Source organism: Dromaius novaehollandiae, chromosome 2, assembly GCF_036370855.1.
Source record: "Dromaius novaehollandiae isolate bDroNov1 chromosome 2, bDroNov1.hap1, whole genome shotgun sequence".
NCBI classification, from domain to species: Eukaryota; Metazoa; Chordata; class Aves; order Casuariiformes; family Dromaiidae; genus Dromaius; species Dromaius novaehollandiae.
In genome coordinates this window covers 156956592-156975746 of record NC_088099.1, presented here as the reverse complement: position 1 = coordinate 156975746, position 19155 = coordinate 156956592, and the positions used below count along the sequence as shown (strand labels likewise).

At 48.3% G+C, this 19155-nt stretch overlaps 1 protein-coding gene across 2 annotated transcripts in view; it reads right to left on the bottom strand.

The window, feature by feature from the left end:
* The window catches only part of ZHX2 (zinc fingers and homeoboxes 2), a 74572-nt gene that overhangs the window by 43088 nt on the left and 12329 nt on the right, over positions 1–19155 (bottom strand). For both annotated transcript variants that reach the window (XM_064507836.1, XM_064507835.1), the window contains exon 2: positions 537–608. The gene's annotated coding sequence lies outside the window, so the exon portion shown is untranslated. The remainder of the gene's footprint in view (positions 1–536; positions 609–19155) is intronic.

Here is a 19155-nt window from a genome sequence, read left to right as displayed (position 1 = left end):
GCTCCTCTGAAGGTACCCTGCCACACCAGGCAGGAGCACGATACTGCTTCCTACCTGCACTGCTACTCAGTTAGTTTTCTGCTTCGATGACAGACCTGGGTTGCTTTACACACACACACAACCTTGTGGTAAACCTGTTCTTTTCCCTTTTCACAACATGAAAGCTTTCTTCGTGAAGAACAACTCTCAACTCTCCAACAAGATTTTGTCTTTCAATGGCTGGTAGAGCTTGAAAACAATAAATAAGCTTCAGATGGTGCTAATGGTCCGTTCTGTTGACCATATTCTCAGTTAAATACATTCATGTGGTTTGTATCTGCAGTGAGATAATTATTCAGCCTATGTGGTAATACAGTGCTCACTTTATTTTGTGGGTTGCAAAGAGGTGCCAAAGATGTACAACTGGTTCCAAAATAGTAGATTTGCTTGCTGTAAACATTTCTTAAAGTGTCTTTTTCTCTTTTTTTAAATCTTCCTTCTGTTTGCGCAAGCTTGGTTTTCTCTCTTAAAAGCAAAATAGAAAAAAAGCTACTCACAGTAATGTATTTCTTACATCCTGGGAATCTCAGTGCTTATACCTCCTCGAAGGCGAGTAGAACTTCAGATACCTGCAAAAGAGGAGAAAATCTACGTAAGTCAGGAAAAAAAGGAGAGAATAACATGCATCCATTCCACTCTCTGACTGGCAACTGAGTTTTTTGAGAAGCACATGGGAATGCTGACAGACAGGAATTACAGCAATCCCATTTTCACTGACCACCACGAAGACAAAAGCAGAGCTTAAAAGGTTCAGAGCCTCAACCCTGCTGCAGTAACACTACATACCTTGGGGGCCTCTTGGGGAAAAAAATCCACATTTCTTAGGCCAAGCAGACAGTGGAGAACACTCATCCACTGATGTCCCAAGATACTGCCGCTCGCGGTTTATGCTGGAAATACCCACAAAACATCTGCTCCAAGAGACGCGTATCAGACCGAGCTCTGTTTGGCTGCCGGGAACTTTGACAAAATGCCATCTGGCTTGTTGCCCTTCTCCGCCTTAAAGGGTCTCACCTGCTGTGTCCCAAAGTTACAGGTTTGCTTTACCCATGTTTGCTTTTTTATTTTTTAAAAAGAAGAGATGACAGGGGAGAGTAAGGTTCAGCTTCAGCAGCCGTAGCAGCAGAACTGATATAAAAAACCCCCTCCCATGCTGGCGTCAACTGTGCACGTGTGTGTGCACACATCCGAGAACCGGCGCGCCTGAGGGTCGGCAAGGAACAGGCCAGGTCTAGGAGAAAAGCAGCGATCGTGGGACTGCTCCGAGGAAAAGAAATATATTCAGTAAAACACCCTGCTTGGCCCTCAAGAAAGGAGACTTATTGATTACTTCAGCAGTTCCAGGAGCACAACCTTCATTTTCAACTCAAACCGAAGCACTTGGGGTTGCAGCTTCACGCTTGCCTTGTTATCTGGCCAGAGAAGGGTTAGTTGGGAAATCGGAAAGCAAATCAGAACGAAGTAACTAGGAGTCTTTTGCTCCTTCCCAGCAGGTTAGGAAGATATTTGTTGGCTCTTTTTAAAGGAAGATATGACTTGATTTCCTGAAAGAACATCGTAGCTGCACAAGTAGCGGGGAGGCCAGGAGCTGTTATACAAGCAAAATCACTTTTTAAAGGCTCAGAACAGAAAAAAGCTGCATGTTTATTCATAGATAAAGAGGAAACTGCTTCTCATTTCACTCCATCTCAAAAGTAAGGCAAAACGCTAGCTTTCCTGAATTGTAAAAGAGAAGCAAACATGCAGAACAGCTGGGAATTTTGTGCTATCTGCACCTCCGCCCCTTTTCTGGTCTCACCAGGCAGCTTCTGCCAGCTGGCCCTTCCCGCTTTTGGGGCAGGGTCCCCCGTTTTCCATACTAGGTCACGTGCCAGGTGTAGAGTACTTTCTGTATTTAATGTACTTAGTCCAGTATCTTCTACTGAGTTCACTATCTGAAATCCTTTCTTTTCAGTGCTGTGACCAATTCACAAAAATGACCAGTCCCGCCAGCAAGACCAAACCCACCGCTACGAATAAAACACTCTGAAGAACGACAGAATCACCTGTAATGCTAAATAGCTCCATCTTTCCCCAGGCCTCAAACCTCTGGAAAACTGGGTCTCTATCTGTTCCTCTCTGTCCCCAAGCCCCTTCGGTCAGGGCTTGCCTTTTAAATCTGACCAAACACTCGTTCTCGGCCACCCGGGCCCCTGTGCTCCTGCTGTCCTGACCCCCCCCCAGCGAGCTCAGCACAGCCTCAGCGCTGAAACTTGGAACCACATAGCTCTCGCTGCTTTGCCAATTAACTCTGTACTTTCATACACCGAGCCCCCTTTACTATCCTCAGCCCCAAAACATGGCAGAACATCCACCTATTACGACAAGCGGTTCCAGATCTACCATACTTCTGCTCTGAGGGAGCCGTTCTCCTGTAAAGCGCTTTGATTTGGGACATCAGTCTCAAGAAAATCCCTCATCACTCAACTCTTTCTAAAGAAGGTTAATTAAAAAAAAATACGCACATACAGCACTGCTGCTATTTAGGATCATATAACGAGCCTCACAATCTTTGCTGCTTTCCTGAAGGCCCAGCTGTTGAAGGCAACAGTTTCTGGTGTGATCTCAGGAAAGAAAAGCAGAAGAAATCCCCAGGGTTATTAAATCCAGTCCCTTGCCGTTGCGCTCGCATCACACAGTCCTCTTCAGAATTTATGTAAAAAGCTTCTAGGCCTTGTGGCTGTGAGAATATGATTTGAGCATCACGTAACAGCTCAGAAACAAGTTTCTTATACATTAGGGATCTTTCAAACAGTCTCACGGTTTTGGAAGATCTGCTGCTGCTTTATGAAAATCTTGAATTAGGCAATATTGAAGTAAAGTCAGAAGGTAAGTAATCACAAACACATTTCACCCAGGAATGTCAAAATTTTTGCAATAGGTCAGTAATTAACTGTGAAAAGAAAATGGGTCTTGCCCAAGGGTGCTCATCTTGAGTTTGCCTACCTCAGCAGTCACATCCCCAACGGCTCTTCTTGAACAACCTCCCAGGTGGGCACACTGACTCTAAACCAGCTTAAACTGGGGGAACCAGCACGCTTTGCCATGAGAACATCACTTTCCTCAGGCATGTCACTACCGCTGCATTAATTCAGCATACGAGCTCTCCGCTCCACAGAAGAGCATCCGCACAGGCATCCTAGCGAGCGCACGTCCGAAATGGGTCGCTGTGCTGCATGCATTGCCGCACACCACCTGACTCACTGCACCCGCCTGCGTGCCGGCGGCACGTGATCCTCGCCTGCAGCCTGCGGGGAACAAGCCAAATTACTGGAGCCCTCCTTCCTTCTCTGCAGGGCGAGCAAGTCCGCTTGGCCGCGACAACTTGACCACGAGCCCAAACCCTGCCTCGTCACCCTAGATGCTTTCTAGAATAAATAGCAGCTCATGACAAAGTGAAAAAAGCCCAGACAAACAAGAAGATTTTAGGAAGTACGTCACCTGAGAAACACGAGTGCCCCACGCGGTTTCGGCAACCCTGACACTGCTGCACCAAACACCTGGAAATGCGGTCATTTTTCATTGTTCGTAATGCAATTTCCCAAATAACCAGATTGTCGCAAGCTCTTTGGTGAGGTAAAGCGCAAATCTGGAGCTGCCGTTAGGGTGTCGAAGAGAAATAACTGTACTTTCTAGCAGCTCGGCAGTGAAGTCCCTTTGAGACTCTCTCAACTGAAGCAAATTATCGATTTTGCAAAAGAACATTTTGCAAAGAGAAACGGAGCTAGGAGCCCTGCAAGTGTCGCTTTCCCCAACTGTGCTCAAGTCAAAGAAAAAAACACCCCAAACTGCACCTGACCTCCCGGACGGATGCCAGCCGGGCAGCTCCTCACAGCGCTTGGCTCCCTGCCGATGAAGGGAAGACATCGAGGCCGCCCTGTCGACTGCCTTCGCCCCGCCGTCCCCGCGGTGTTTGTGTCTCGGTAGGCGTTACTGAACTTTTCAACCTCGCTTATACCTGGATTTCTCTACAAGCTGCCATGATATAAATTACAACCTCGGCGATGTGAATTATTTCTTCACGCTAAAATAGGAATGTTTGCTATCGAATTACATATTCGCAGCTGGGTAGGAAATGTGTGGTTTACAGTCTGGAGCTCACACACTGTTATTATGGCATGATTAGCAGATATAAGCTTTTCTGAAAGTCATCTATATCAACATGCTGCAAATTCCAGTTATCCTGGCAGATCCTGAGGTCCCAAACAGATCCTGGCTCACAGGCCAGAGCGTTGTCATGTGGTATCTTCTCTCTGAAGCTCCTCTTTAAACATCCACCAAAGTCTGGCAGACTTCAGGGCAACAGGACACTGTGTTCATCAGAACCTGACCTTCAACACCTTTTCAGAAAGATAACGCTTTCACCTGCAAAACACACAGGCTTCAATAGCGTGAGGACAGGCAGCTTTACGGTTCAAGCTGAGGCACTCGAACCGGAGCATACGGGTGGCGTTTCTGGTGGTGCCAGAGGTGTCCTGCCTCCCCGTGGGCACGCCGCTCCACCTCTCAGTTCCTCCACCTGCAACACCAACAGCGGCCGCGGAGCTGCAAAGTCCATCAGAAGGTTTCACTAACCCATCCCTGCCCTTGGCCTTCTCTAAGACAAACTCATGAAACGGAAGACCGTCGTTTCTACCCAGGACTTAAATACGCAGCCAAAAGGTTACTTAACCCAGAAGTGCTGTGAAGTCTCTGCACGTGGTACGTAATGCGCTACGCCATGAAGCCGGTAACGCTCTCCGAGAGGCCTGGATACATCCCCCACACCTCCTCACCCCCTGGATTTCATCCTTATCCCGTCTGGCATGTAACCGGCTTTCCGCCGCGCTTTGAATGCAGCTGAAATGGATACGGCCGTTCCCATTTCGCAGCAGCTGCTGCCAGAAACCCTGGCGCTCCTCGAGCCGCCTCCCACGGCCTCGGCGGGTGCAGGGTGCAACCGAGGCTCCCGGGCCAGCAGCGACCGAAAAACAGGGCGTGCGCCTTTCACAGGGCTGCTGCTTCCACGCGCTTCGCCCGGCATGCACCTGCCCTTGGAGCGCCCCGGTCTGCAGGCCGACACGTCCCGGCGGCTTGCCGAGGCGAGGAGGAAAACCTCCGCGCAAAGCCAAGGCGGCTCGGCGCGTGGAAGGGCTCCGGCGCGTTTCGGCCCTCCGTGAGGGCCCGTCTCACCCGCCACGGTGGCGTGACCACCACCAGAGTGTGAGGCAAGGGCTGTACCCGCAGCCGGCACGCGACGGCGACCGGCGAGCGGGCCCAAAGACAGCGGCGGGCGCGCTGGGGCTGCCACAGTGGCTCCCCTCCCGGCACGCAGAGCTTCACCTCCCTCCGGAAAACTTCTATAAATTACAGCAAGGCAAAGAATGGACCAAGCCCCTCTTTGCTATGTCTCCTTAAATGTTGCTAGCTATCTTTGGAAACATTCAGAAGCACAAAAATAAGCAAAATGGAGCCTTTCTGAAAAAACAGGAAAAAGTTTCCTAGGTTTAGGCACATTTTCACTGTTATTGCAGAACAGTGCGTGAGAAAGTGTTCCTCCTCTGCCAACACTCGCCAAGATTTCAGAAAATACGTTCTCTTTTGGGACAAAATCCATCCGGTCAGAGCAATCTCGCTGCTTAAAGCCACAGAAAAGCAGGAAAGTCATGCTCCAAAACCGCGAGCAGCTGACCCAGAAAGCGCGGGAGCCCCGCGACGAAGCCGGGCGCGGGAGCTGAGCCGGGGGTCGTCCTGCCTGGGAATGCTCCCGGCTCCTGGCTCTCTCTGTGGCATGGGGGAAGAAGGCGTCGGGGATGTGTCCCTGCTTCTCCGTGCAGGCCATGCACACCTCGCTTTCCCACCATTACATCTCGCTAGTCCGGCACCGGGGAACCGAACTGAAGGAGAAGGGGAAAGCGTTGCTCAAGGCTAACCGTATTCACCTGCCGGCACATCCCCACGCTCCCTTCTCAGTGCAGGCGAAAGGTATATCATCTTCTTTTCCATTTCCTTAACTGTTCCCAGTTCCGTTCAACAAATCAAAGTGTTTTCTCAGAGGATGATAAATCTCAGTTTCATACACTATTTCAAATTGGCAGCGAAGGCTTTAAAGCAAGGACAGGAATGTTTCATCACGTAAGAAAATTCAGCCAGAGAGAGAGAGAGAAAATGTCCTGTAGGGTTTTGCCCAGTGGAAAGTTCATCATTAATTTACTTGGCTTTAAGTAGACTTAACTATTTCAAATGATTCCTCTTTATCCCTTGCCTTTCAGCCTGTCACTCTCTGGATAGTCACCTCTGACACAGGACACGAAGGGCTTGCCCGCAGTCATAAACGTGCTGGAAAACAGTTGTCAGACTCCCTCCTGCCAGAACCGTGATTGATAACTGTTTTCCAGCACAGTTGTTGCTACAGTAGCGCTGTTGCAGGACACTTCTGCTGCCCAACATACCTACAGCAATACATATATTTTTATTTTTAAACGACCAAGCTGCAGACTATTCATCCGCTAATTAATTTTCAACTCCGAGGGACGTCCAACCCCAGGTTCAGATCCACCCAGGTGTTGCGATACCAGTCCGTTAAAAAGACCCAGTGGGACGAACTGAAGCTACGGCTGCTGCCCATAGAGGCCTCGGCCAAGAGTCACACCCTCCTTCCTCTCCCACACATATATTTAAGCTCATCACAACGGCAGAGTTAAAAAGACCAACAGAGAAAAGTAACTGAACAGACTGCAAAAATAAACCAACCCAAATCAGTCCCGTTGGTTTCAAAGAGTGGGCCAACCTGCCAAGGATGGGGGTGATTTATTTGAGATTGCCTCTAGGAGATGTCCACGTGTGCGCAAATCTGCCCACATTAGACTGCAGCCAGAAACACCCCTAGTTATTTTCAGGACTCTGACCCACTGTCACAACAACACACTTCACTGCCTCCCAGCACCGCTCTTGGGTTTGGCCTGGTCTTTCCAGTTCCAGCCTGATTTTCTACCCAAATTACACCCCCAGTCGCCCAGCAGACACTCTTTCTCCTGCTCTCTTAACTCATCTCCTCCCTTGTTTCCCTCGATTCCCCTGCCGCAACTTAAAAAAATAAAAAGGTAAAAAATGACCTGCCAAGGCCAGCCAACACCTACATTTTGTTATTACAAAAATAAATAGAAGAGGATGGGGCATCCCTTTTCCGGCTGTTCAGACCACTCCTGGTCTTGGCTGCAAGCACCGATGTGTTTGCAATCGCCTGCCAAACGCAGCAGCAGCCGTCAGCGCAAAAGTGGTAAAAGCAGCAAAATAAGCCCAGGGTGTAAGAACAGAGCACGAAATCACTTTGCTCCTCCTTCCGAGTAACGGTGCTTGTGCCTCCTTCGCTCTCGCAGGCCGGAGCCATCGGGTGTTACTGAGTCCCTTATTTTCAGGAGCATCGGTGGAGATGCATCTGGCACGCTCAGCGAGGTGCAGCCGGGCCAGCAGCCCACACGTTCGTGCCAGGGGACCTACTTTCAGCTACAAGTGATCAAGGAGCCATTAGCGAGACCATGGGAAAGGCCGCCTGGCATCGCCTACGCGGTGCCGCACAGCCCCTCACGGCGTCAGGCTCCACCGGCTCAGCTCAAGCTGAGGTTACGACGAGAGGGGATGAGACCTTCTCCCCGCAGCCTGCCTATCCCACAGGCCCATAAATCTTCCCTAACCATTTATCACCTTCGCTGCAGTAATGCCTGTATTGAACATTTATTTGCTGTGCCTCCCGGGCCCCATTTCAAAATATCCTTGGATGCTCTGGGAAACCAAAGTGAAAAAGGATCAGACATTTAATGTGCAACGGCTTTTATAAATTCCCGCAGATCTAAATGCTATATTTGAATTAAATTAAGGTTGGAGTCTACTTATGTTGGAGTAAGTCCGTAGCAACAGATGCTTTTTACAGCTTTCTACCTAATTCAGAATCCAGAGCATAATTACATTTTTTGAGAGCGAATCTGGCTACTATTTAAATGCAGCTTCGCCACACACTCCAGCAGGAGCCGGTCAGAACCCAAGGAGCAGACAGGACAACCCGCGTCCCACTGCCAACAGCTGTGCAGGAGAAACACACTTCCGCGGTTTAAAAATCAGACAAAAATGGACTTCATACAAAATTTATCCTACCCTTAAACATAACCTGCAAGGTGACATTAATTTCTTCCTTCTCGCAATACATTTAATGAGGGCAAACAAAAAAAAAAGCGTGTGCCCACCCTTTTCTCCAGCGCTCCTTGTTATTCTTCCAGAACGATTCTTCAAAGCTGCTGAGATCACTGTACGTTACCTCCTTTTTGAAGGATCAGATACATTGCATCAAAAAGCATGCAGGAAAAGTTCTAGGGCATGAAACCAATTTTTGCACACTTTTATCTGGGTCAGCTTTTCTATTGATTCTGCAAATACCGTATCATTTTTTTAAGCTAAGGTTTTTTTAGTTCAAAAAGAAGAAAAAGAGAACATCAGAACTGAAGTCAAACATCCACCTGAGCCAAGCATTAGTTTTGCTGGGCAACTTCAAACCAAAAAGGTAGACTTTTTTTCTTTTTAAAATACAGTCTAACTCAGAGTGAAAAAGCACACGGATTGATGTCTAAACTCAGTAAATGTCCTCTTCTCATGCTCCACCTGTTTTCATTAAATACTGTTTAGCAGCTTTGTTGTGAGGTATACAAAACTTTGACAACTGACGGTGTCTAGGAAGGCTAATGTGGAGAGAAACATGTTAAAAACTCTCTCACACATGTTTTACCAGCAATTCATCTTTCCTTCTCTCTGCCCCCTGCCAAGTTTTGCTCTGTGGTTACAAACTATTTGGTAGAGCCTCCAGCTTTGCTTTATGTTTCATCGACACCCGTCTGTGCCTTGCTCTTAAATGGGAATAATAAATAAGCAGTGGCCTCAGGTGACAGAAGACGGGTCCTAGGAAGGGGGCACCTGTTGCAGACAGCTTGACGTGTCACATCAACTTCACCTGCACTCATAGGTGGGAAACGAGGAAGCGGCACGTATAGGCAGACGCCTACGAACGGGCGACAATTTGTTGCAGTTGCGACTCAGAAAATTCGCTTGCAACTCCAGACGACAGCGAAAAAAGAGTTATAAAGTGGTAGGGAAGCCTAATTAACTCCCAATGAAAACGAAGAGCTAATGAACTGGCTCTCAAGCACTCCTTCCCTTCCATTCGGAGATGCTTCTGCACATGTTGTCTGTGGTGCGACGCCGGCAATAGCGAAACACTGCCCGAGAGCCTGATGGGCAAGTGTGCTTCTGCTGGAAGCTGGGCTCGCGCTTTGGCCCTGTTTGCTGGGGGAACAGGCACGAGCAGCACTGCATCCTCGCACGCGCTGGTGCTGGAGAGCGCGAGCGGCCTCCTAACGCTGACATTTCCTTCCTGGCTTGGGACGCCCGTCCGGCACGCTCGAGGTCCAGAAGATCATCGGCATGGACCTCTGAGCTGCGTCACAGCGGCATGTCCAGATTGCACTTTCCCGACCCAGAGAGCTGAGACTTGAGAGATGAGTGATAGTTTCCACCAAACCGGTCGTGTAACGCAAGCAAAAATCCCAACCTCACTGGATCTAATAGCTTGATACGCAAACGACTAAACCTCAACATCTCCTCGGTGTTTTTGCCAAAATAAGTCTCGTCTTCACTATGGAAATCCATGCTAGTGGAGTTAGGTCATGCCAACGATGAGCAGAAAGACGCCATCCGGCCGCCGAGCCAGCTTCCGAGCGCTGCCGCTCACCGGGCAGCCCGGCCCCGGGCCAGCCTGTGCCGGGCTCAGGATCCGGCCGACGCCGGCCGCGAAGCCTCCCGCTTTCCTTCTGACCGCCTCGGCGCTTCGCTCGCTCCCCCCGCCTCCACCCCCAAATCGCGGGGCGAGCTACCTCCAACGGCAATTTGAGAAGACTCATCCTGCCTCATCGCGGCAGCGCGGCTGTGCTGGGAATTGCACGGTGCGGGGAACGGCGCCACTGGGCCGGCCTGCCCCCCGCACCCCCCTCCGCTCCCAGCTTTAAGCCCCATTTTTAATAGACTCCTGACTGCAGAACCACTGGTGCGTTACACCCTGGCTTCCAGCCGCCACCGCGCTCTAATTGATCGCTCGGAGCCTTGTGATCTTTCGAAGAAAACCCCCTGAAAAATAAGACTAGAGAGAGCCACGTTACACAGGGAAATGACAATATATCACGAGCTGTGCCGAAGAAACTAGGCCAGATCCTCTCCACCGAGTCTCCAGGTATATCTCTGGAGCAGTGACACAGACCATGAGTCTTAACATACAAGCGCACCGCTACGACGCCGGCTGATTAAAGCCTGGCTCACAGCGCTTCGGAAACTTAAAGCATTAGCAGTGAATTGTAAAACCAGGCAGACACTAGGATTTTGAAGGAAACCTTACTCTAAACCCTGCGCTGTTCATTTAACTCCCTTCCTAGCCGGCTCCCTCGCTCCGTGCAAAACACGCGGCGCGATGAACCCTGTGCTCCCCAGCGCAGCCCCTTCCTTCAGCTGCTCCCTTCCCAAAGGGGAGCTGAGCGCTGCCTCTTCCCCGGCCGTGCTCTGCCCTCCCTCCTGGCACCAGTCAGCGACCGGGAAAAGGCAGATGGAGGAACCAGCACCTTCCTACCCCTCCTCTTCCTCAGCAGCGCCGGCTGCTTTACTGCGGCTGCTCTCAGCATCTTCGCAGCAAGCATCAGAGCGCTGCCCAAATTTCAACATGGCAAGGATTTCCACCCCCTTATTACAGATGAGGTGGAGAGAGGCCGATAGTTCGGATTTATTCATGCTGTATCGGTTCACACGGAGGCTGTGCGCTTGGTTAATGCCCGCGTTCCCGCGCTGCGAGGCCTGGCCCGGCTGCAGAGCCCCCCCGGCGGGTCCGGCCCCCGCGCCGGAGCTCGCTCAGCGCCTCCCCCACCAAAGGACAACCTGCCCCAGCCTGCTCGCCGCCGGCCTCACACCTCCCTGCTTACATATTTAGGCCACTTTGCTGCAAACTGACATGCTCTCGTGCCCAGACTCCTTCCACGGACCTCAAAAAACAGGTTTTGGCCGCCCGTCCTAGGGCAAGTCGCAACGCGTGGTGGAGTCCATGCCCTTGGGCAAACACACTAAGAAATAACTACGTCTGCAGGCCGAGCCTCGAGCGGGCTGTCTCATGCCGCGCTCAGACGTGGCTGCTGACAAATTCAGTTAGCGGTCGCTGGAGAAAGGGGCTGGTAATGCTCCAATTTACATGCAACGCCACGGCAGGGGAAAAGGTAGCTTTGAAGCAAGTGCAAGTTAAGTAAATTCCTTTAAATAAAGCTCAGCAGCCCTCCAAACCCATCCAGGGCAGTCACAGCTCTCTTTACCACGTCCTTTGTGTGTCTTCAAAGCGGTCAGGGAAACCGGCTGTAACTTTGCCACTCAATTTGTTTCCTTTGCGACATTTTATGACATCTTCCCTAATAACCATGAAGCAACAGTGACAGGAACCAAAGGGAATTCCCTGACAAATCCTCTGCTGTCCAAATGGAAACTGCACAGCTTAGATTTAATTCAGGCTTCAACTTATTTCTGTTTATATAGCATTTTCCAGATCAAATACGGCATCTAAGTGAAAATCTCAGTCAACATCTCCACTGCCTTCACCCTCTCTTGGTCACAAGCTCTCACGCATCCCACCAAAACGACCAGGACCCCCCTCGGGCACAGCAATGTCCCAGTACCCAGAGCAGTCTGCGCTGCAGGGAGCTCTGCAACACTCAGCTCAGGGACGGACAGCGCTCAGAAATGTTGTTATTGATGGAGGCTGTGTTCACAGTGTATTTCTACCATCCTCGAAGGGGTTTCGTGACCCCTTATTCTGCACGATACAAGGCAGACCTCATTTGCAAGGCCACAGAAATCACGACGGCACAGACCTCCCCTAAACCTACAGCACCCGCAGACCAGATTTGATCATCACAATCAAGATGCTCAGATCCCCTCTGCTGCTAAACCACAGGCAGAATTTGGCCCTGAAGGTTAAGGTCTCTCCTCAGTTTGCAGCAGACGCTAAGCAGAAATCTGCCGAGTGTCTAGTCCGTACCCTGAACAGCTTTGTCAAGTCGTATGATCTGTAAGCAGAAACCAAGGCAGGGTTTGATTGTTGGGGAACGTAAACAAACAGCAAGCAGTGCTGCTCATCTACCTCAGGTTAGTGCACATAATTTTAATTAAAGCATTTATGTAAATACAGATGCAAATTAGCTTCAGCATCGCATCTGGTAAATTACTATCAGAGCCCTGAGGCTACTGGCAAATTACCGGCATAAGCCTCTGTGATGTGAAGGTACCAGATCCAGTCATGGTCAAGAGGTTGTACTTATTTGATTTAAATTGATGACAAAAAATATACATAAGAAGTTAAATAGTCTTCCCTGAAAAACAGCTCTTAGGAGGTAAACCAACTTCATTAAAACCCATCCCTCACAAAGCCTATGTCTAGCAAGACGAAAAAACCCTTGTGCGTTTCTGCAACACCTATCAAAGGAACTCAAAGAGCCTCTGAAACGTTAATTAATCCACGCTCTCCCCAAGGAAGATCTATTTTTCTATTTTAAAGATGGCTATATGGAATCTGCATTACTCTCTCATTTGCCAAAGGCTCACAGGAGGGAAAGCCACAGAGATCGAATCTGGACCTATGAGCCTTCACTCCCTGCTCCTTCACGTCCTCATCACAAGAACTCCCTCCCCCAAAATCACAAGAACTCACTCACACCGAAGAGGTGTGAACCTCTTTGGCCTAGATATCACTGCCACAGAGTGGTGTTAACTTCAGAACCTTGTTAAAACTACGAAAATGTGACTGCACGGAAAGAAAAATAAGGGAAAACAAATCACAAGGGGAGAAAAAAAACTTTCGAAAATGGAAAGAATCTGGAGACAACACTGAAAGCATCTTACCCTTGGAAAATGAAAAGCTATGACCGAGACAATTTTTATGGTAACAGCTGCACCAACTTTTGCTGATTATGCCTCATCGCGAGGTGTATTTACGGCCTTGCGACTGGAGATCAATTCCCTCTTCTTTCACAACCCCGCACTAAGATCAATGCTTGCAAAGACGTAATAGCTCCCAAGGCTTAAGTGTCCACTTAACTTGATCAGCATCAATGATACTTAAACACATGCTTAGCATTTTCCCTGCAACACCTTTGTAAATTTTCCACGGTATGACTTTTTCCACCCAGCCCGAATGAAGCGAAATCGCATCTCCAACTTATTCAGAACAGATGCAGAAGTTTACTGAAAACAATTGTTACTGGTGACAAAGTGCAGGAAAAGAAAACGCAATAAGGTTTGGAGTCACGTGGGTGCATTCACGCTGTGATAAAATGCGACACATATACATGACATATAGGCTATGACAACATTGTTTGAAAGACGTTTGTAGGGAGCGTTTTGTAAGCATACGGTCATATCTTGGCCCCCGCGCTCAAAACTGAAAACAAAACGGAGGGGCAGGAGCTAAACGCACCAACCCGCGGACCTGCCTGTTCGCATTCCTTTGCCCTGGTATCAGTTATAGTGACTGCACGTTCATTTAAATGCTTTGCTCATTGACTTGTCTATTTGCTTTAGTATTTGGCTTCAAAAATCAATAAAGAGGTAAAAATGGCAAGTGTTTTTGAACACTGGCATGTCAGCACTAACTCCCATAGTAGTGGCGAGGTCCCAGCTGCAGACAGAGTGTGGAAAATCAGCAGGGGCAGAGGGAGAATATGGGAAACACTGTTATTAAGGATTTTACATTCAGGTCCTGTGCTATCCTCAGCTATCGGGACAGGCTAAACACAAAAGCATGGTGCCCTGGGAAGCTGGGAATCCCTGCTCTCCAACGCGATAAACAGACCTGCCATATCCTGGTGGGAAACTTGCTGGATAGCAGGAACATTTCAGGCTGAGCTCCACCGTACCGCTTTTGTATTTTGACAGGATCCTGCTCTAGCAAAATCATTTTTTGGGTTCCCTTTGCAGGAAGGAAAAATGCTGAGTTTCGCTGGGAGGGGAAAAACTGTTACAAAAGATGACACATTTCCCATTCTTATTTTGGGAGAAAAATCAGCCAAAATCACAGCCTTGCCCCATACTCGCTTCGAGTCCGAGCTCTCACTCTCCACGGAGGCTTGGCTGGGGAGCCTGCCATTTTCTTGCTGATAATCACCTCTCAATGAGCTTTTATCTAATCAGAGACTTAGTTGTGCAATTACAATAGACTGAATTACTGCGCTAGTTTTGCCAAAGGTAATAAGTAACTTTAAACGTAGACGCAAACAGATTAATAAGAGACATTCAAGTCTGATGTGGCCTTTGCCATCCACACGCTGGCACATCCTTAGGGATCTGTTTAGAAATCAGTGTGTCCTGTACCGGACTGAGGGACACGGCTAGGCAGGTAGTAATTCGAACCACAGGGTCGCGGGTGCACCCAAGCCAAAGGACAGGCAAGAAGAGGGCTATGGGGGGGAAAGTTTTCAATCCCCGCGTGGACTTGTGCAAACCATTTTCATTCCCCAGTCCTTGCACACATGCTTTTTCTAACAGAACTTTTCTGTATCAGAGACGTTGGGATGCAAAACATGCAGACAGGTATCAGGTGCTGTTTCCTCTGATTCTCCATGGAGGCTGAGAACAACCTCGAGGTGTTTTTTTCGAGCAAAGAAAAGTAGAATGCTAAAAGACTGGGGAGGAAGAAAGGAACAATATTTCACCAAAGACTTGTAATAACATAAGCTCTTAAAGGAAGCCAAGGAATAACACTCTGTGCGGAAAGACAGTAAGCAGTAAAAACCCAGTAGAGTTATCAGTCTTTTAAGACTCTGGGGGTGAAGTTGCACTGAGAAGAGGGAAAGGAGTTGCTCTGTCCAAGAGGTAAAGTTGTGCTTTTCCTCTCTCTGCATTTTTTTCCACTTCTTATTTTTGGATCTTGCAACATTATCCAGCATTAAATCATAGATGGCTAGAATAACAGCTGTCCGTGCCCCGTTCCAGAAGGTGGAGGGAACATCAAAACCAGCTTCTCAAGGAAGGCCAATAAAAGACAACCTGCAACATTAAAATGTGGTTTTCACCTCTCTCCTACTGAGGAGGATCTCTAAACACACATTTTAAAATTTATAGGAACTAAGACCACGATGACCCTGGAGGCACTTCAGCAGCAGAGGAACACCTATATAACATGATCAAAATGCTACCTGGTAGACAGAACTATTGCAGGAAAACTGTGTCCTGCACCAGCACAGCAAAACTTCCTTGCGGGAGTGAAAAGGGTGTTTTTTCTCATACAGCCAAGCCTTCCCTTGGGGCTCTGCCAGCACAGTTATGTCACTCAGGAATCACACATCTTCACGATTTTGGCCAGTACAGCCTTGCTGGCAGAAGTCTGTAGTGTAGGCATAGCTTAACCCTAAGCTATTTTCAGAAGAAAGTGAGATGCGATCTAACTTTCCAGCATACATTACAACCTGCGTTTTAGAAAACACAAAAATCAACCTTTGTTCCTTTCCACAGGGAGCTTCGCAGGCCACGGAAGGCAGAGACTGTCAGATGCTGGAAAGCAAGCACTAAGACGCTGATGGCCTGAAAGAAAAGCTTTTATAAAAAGCCCAACAGGATGGTTTTCATTGATATACAAACTCTGTATTAACACTGTTTTGGATGAGGATTCAGCACCCCGAACGAAGCTATAATGCTCATGACATGCACGCTGCCCCGCAGCATTGACGACTCTGGCCCTGTCACATCATGTTAGTGCAGAAGTATCAGGCTACACAGCATCGAAGTAACAAGGCGACTTTGCACTCCTCAAGCCAAGGCAAGCACAAGAAGTAAACAGTATCAGTGGGGAAAAACGAGAAATAACAAATCTCAAAGAATCATGAAAATCTTCTGAAAAGGCCACGCCTAGCAGGTCTTGCAGGACAGCTTCATCCTGGCCTTAACCAGGGTCCATCCTATTTAGCCAGGAGATTAGTTCCCCCAATTTCTATCCATTAGTTGTGCAGCTATAAGGCTGAATTTGCCCTTTCTTCCTCTTAATCTAGGCTTGGATAACATTTTCCTCAAGCATCTTAAAGACTGTCAGATTTTATCATCTACCGAAGTGACTGCTGGTTGGAGTGGCTACCCGTCTAAATGCATATGTAGAGTCCACAAAAATTTAAGCAGATGCTTTAAAACCTGGGTACCTGCCCAGGGATGCAGGGCAAACCTGGATACAGCTAGTGAACCACTAGTTTTATCAAAAATGCTGTCTACCCGCAAGTCTCAACGAAATACTGGTACCACACTGCTCACTTAGATGCCAAGGCATGAATTTACAGGCTAAGTTTCAGAAACCTCTATTCAAAAATCTGAGCAATCATTTCTATCTTGACAGGACATGACAAGAAGACACTGGCAATGAAGGGGAAGCAATAATGAGCTGCAGTGTCCTTGGAAGCACAGTCTAGTCCTCAGTCTGAAAGTGTTGAAATCGGGAATCTGCCTAACAGTGCATACAGATTCACGTTTTCCTTGGAAATACAACCCCCAGCTCAAGTGGCAAGAACAACACGCATCTGGAATTTCTCTGGCCACAGGACACCAAGAACCTGAAGATTAGGTTTCTAGAGAGAACTCCTTCCTTCTCCAGTTATTTTGTAGGATACAGTCCAGTTTCTACTTACTGAAAATGTTAATCATCACTATATTTTCTCCCATCAATGACACTTGATCATGGACACCCTTGGCAGGGATGGGACACAGCCCCCAACATTTCAAATTACACTCGTCTTCCAATGCAGCTCAGGAACAGAGGTTTTGCAATATCTCACACCTGTGATTCAATCCCAAATTCAGCGCAAAGGAACAGTCCCTGTGCTGGCCAGACTCCTCCTACCTGCAAAGGGAGGAGCACAGAAAGGACTCCCAAGCTTATGAGAAGCTTTGTGGCCTCAGTGGGGTTAGGAGGGGAGACCTTCCACGAGACCAAGAACTGCACACAGAGCCGTAATGGAGCTACTTGTAACTAAAAAAATAACAATCTGCTCTGCAGTCTCCACTACAGCCGTCTTGGAAGAGCTGCACCAACAAAAGGGCAGGAACTCGATTTCAGCGTATACCCATCCCCTAGCTTTTAGAAGAACGGCTTCAATGAATAAAGAGTGACAGGAGTCACTCAAGATCTGGATGCTATTCCTGTGTCAGCAGAATCCCAGCAGTCTTCCCCAGAGAAAACGAGACTAGTTTTGAAAGCAAAGCCAGGCTGCATTCAGCTTCTTGCTAGGACTTCCTGGAGACCACGTGCCAGTGGAGTCCCACCAGGGGCTGCCGCAGTCATACGTGGTGTGACACAACCCGGTTCTGCCGTGGGTTGTGGTTATCACTGGGCTGACTAAGCAGACTTATCACCTTGTCCGAGCAGTATAAAACTAGGGTGTTAAGATAATCCTTTAAGCACAACTTAGGTGAAGGATAAGACTTTGAAACTCTATCCCAGATCCATCTAACTTAGCTCTATCAATTAAAAATAACAGTTCCAAGAGAGAAACCAAGCATCCTTTGTAATTTGATATGATGTGGGATAAAATATTTACACTCTAAAAAATAACAACAAGACAGTTCTATCAGGAAATGTTCCTGATAGGGACCAATTTTGCTGCCTGGCTCCACTCCAGCGCTATCTGTAAGTCTGTAAGTTAGAACAACGTTAAAGGCTGGTCGTTCCTGAAACACTCTCCATCTTCCAAACACACAGGAGCCTTTTTACTGTAGAGAGTAGCTGCATATGGAAGACATTAAGCTTTGTACAGACTGGTCCCCACTTCTGAAGTGCAGCCACACTTGGGAGACTGGCGTACATTTACCTGTTCTCTTTAAAGCATATCTATCTCCCTACCTTATTAAAAAAAAAAAGGCCTCCCACATTTATTTACAGTAGCGTTTGCTCTGCAGGTGGCTGTGGGAAAGAAATATAGATTCTAATCTGCCTGGTGCATCACCAGCTAAATTGCAATTGGGATTTCAGTGGACAGACTCTTTATTGCTGGTACATGTAAGTGACAGGAAGAACACAATTTTATCTCCAAAATCTGGATAGAGGAAAAAAAATAGCTTCACTGCTGCTTCTTGGTACAGGAGGAAGCTTAAACAACTGGCACCTTCCTAGGGAAAGCACTACTCAGTACTCACCTTCATCTCTGTGACCACGCAGCAGCTCTATCTTGCGTGGGAAGGGAACACCTTGGAGCAATGGCTTTGGACAGAGGCTTGTCGATCCTACCAAAGTTTCTGTTCTGTTTCAGAGCTCATGTTCGGCGACACAGTACCTAATCCTCCACCTACAAAGAGCTGTGAGCAGCTGGGCTGCACCACCAGCATCCATGTCTGGGCCCCACTGAGCTGCAAGCAGAGGGGACAAGCACTCCTGCCTCGAACAAAAGTCCCTATGACAGAAGGACATCGGTTGTGATCGGACTCCTTCTCTCAGCTGTTGCCTCTGCAAGACTCACAGCAGGCTTCCCGCAGCCTACCTTCTGCAAGGGCTTGGCTTGTTTTGTAGCTTCCATGTCTAATCAGCAGATCAGGCTCCAAACTTAAGGAGAAGAGAAACAGTGATGGAGCCACCTCCGCTTGGACCCGTTATGCAGGGACTCAGTATTGCCTGGGATGCAGCAGGCGAGTCTGAAGCCCATCTGCGGTTCAGCAGGTCTCCTTGGGCTTGTGCAGCCCATTAGACCCAAGCAGAATAAAAAGATGGGGGACAGGACAAAGAGGGCCACCAGGTCACCGCAGGACACAAAGCTCTGGATCCCTGCAGGAGAACTCATTCATGCAACAAAAGAGACCTTCAACTGTTCACTGGTCTGAATCCACTCCCTTTCACACTACACAGACTTTAATCAGTACAAAAGTACAATTACAGTTTTGGCAAAAACATTTCCTTCCTCTACTGGCCTCCCATTGCTTGGCTTCAGACAAACTGTTTAACTTTTGTGCCTCAGTTTCCCTATCTATTAAATAAGAGTAATACAACCTTCCCCGGCTGTAACACTT